Consider the following 1,872-nt stretch of genomic DNA (forward strand, 5'->3'; position numbering starts at 1 on the left):
TATATATCAATGCCCGTTAGCAGCTGAAGGTATTAATGTAATTCTAATTTCGTTCTAGATGGCTGCAAGCCATCAATGGTGTCTGTTCTTTCGGACATGTCCTAAAGAACAAACGCCATATCCACATAAGTATATAGTTTTGGCAAACCGGCCATGATCTTCTTCTTCCATGCGGGTGCACACATATTCCCCGAACTCTTATGGGACTTGGTAATTATGTCTTCCACGAGTAATGAGTGTGTTGGGGTGGGGCACTACAAATGTAGTCTGTGGACATAAAAGATGAGGAGGTAGGTCTCGCGGGAGGCATTTGCGAAATAATTCCCGCAGTCGCGCTGTCGTCTCTGCCCTCGGTGGCTCAGACGGATAGAGCGTCTGCCATGCAAGCAAGAGATCCCGGGTTCGAGTCCCGGTTGGGGCACACATTTTCACCTGTCGCTGTTGATATATATCAACGCCCGTCAGCAGCTCAAGGTATTAATATAATTCTAATTTCGTTCTAGACGGCTGCAGGTCATCAATGGTGTCTGTTCTTTCGGACATGTCCGAAAGAACAGACATCATATCCATATAAGAAAGTATCCGTGGTCCGTTCGAGATTCGACACCGTGTGCTCTAGATTTCAAGATACGCTCTTTACTGCTAGACCTTCAACTCCGACAAACTTCTCTGACGTTCCGTTTGTACTACGGAATACATCTTCAGAGGTAGCTGCCATTTCGCCTTCCACGATTTCTCCCGCAATCAGAAACGACACAGTAAGGAATGGTATTATGTAGGGGGTCCCAGGAGGAATGATCAGTATTTAGGGATATGACAGGAACGATCGTTCGAAGCAAAAATGTCTAGTAAATATGGACTCTAAAATATACGACTTAAGCTGGAAGTTTTAACTCAAGATTCAGAAAAGTGTAGAGACAAATAACGCTGCCGTCGGGCAAAATAGGGATCTTTAATATATTATTAGGCACATATGCGTGTGGTACAGGTCTGGGATCAGGGCTCGATAACGTGCGTTACGCCAAGCTGGTTCCCTGGCACGATGAAAGCTATTGAGCAACATTTTCAGAATATTATGCTATGAAAAACCGGTGATTTCCGGTGGGTCTTTGCAGTGTAATAGTGTAAGTACGATTTATTCGGTTTGTTACCTCAGTTAACTTTGCTTCTGTGAAGATACGTTCACAGTACTGAAGCAACTGGTACTACGAAAGAGTTTCACAGTTTTTCCCACAGCGATGAAGGGCACATAACAGTACTTACAACTCTTTCGTTGTATCCAGTAAACCCACATAATTCAGTGCTTCATCAGCAAGTCTCTCTGTACTTTTGAGAATCGGACTGGTAAAACAAGAAATGACAACGTTTTCCGCAGAAATGGCGAGATGAACAAGAGTAACAGACAGGAAGATATTAAATGTGTTTCGACGTCAAGGATTAATTTCCTTTGCAATTGAAAGAGTTACGTAGGGGAAAAATTGTTGAGAAAGACATCGAGAAAATAAATGAAGACGCTGGGCGCAAGTGCTACTTAAAGACGAAGAAGTTGTCTCAGCCGAGGAGCTCTTAGCGCACCGCATCAAACCAAACAAAAGACTGAGAAAATAAAGAAAACGAACAACAAAGAAAAAAGAACCTCTTGCAATCTTGAGGGTGATGTGTAACGTGGACATTACTTCTGTCAACAGCGTGATGGGACAAGCTTGTTTCCAAAGGAGACAAACAGCAGTTACCGTCGACGTTTGCGCTCTTGTGTAGATATTGTCGGTGAAACACAGATACAAACATGAATGGCCACAAGAATTCAAATGCAATGCAAATACTCTGATGCGAGCCACCTGCGCCCATGAGCTCCTTACATCAAAATACTCA

At 43.4% G+C, this 1,872-nt stretch overlaps 1 non-coding gene across 1 annotated transcript; it reads left to right on the forward strand.

Moving 5' to 3' along the window:
- The first annotated feature begins 346 nt into the window (after positions 1 to 346).
- Positions 347 to 421, forward strand: Trnaa-ugc (transfer RNA alanine (anticodon UGC)). Its single transcript has one exon. It is a non-coding gene; the product is annotated as a tRNA-Ala (tRNA).
- Positions 422 to 1,872: the final 1,451 nt, after the last annotated feature.

Source organism: Schistocerca serialis, chromosome 6 (genome assembly GCF_023864345.2).
Source record: "Schistocerca serialis cubense isolate TAMUIC-IGC-003099 chromosome 6, iqSchSeri2.2, whole genome shotgun sequence".
Lineage (NCBI taxonomy): Eukaryota > Metazoa > Arthropoda > Insecta > Orthoptera > Acrididae > Schistocerca > Schistocerca serialis.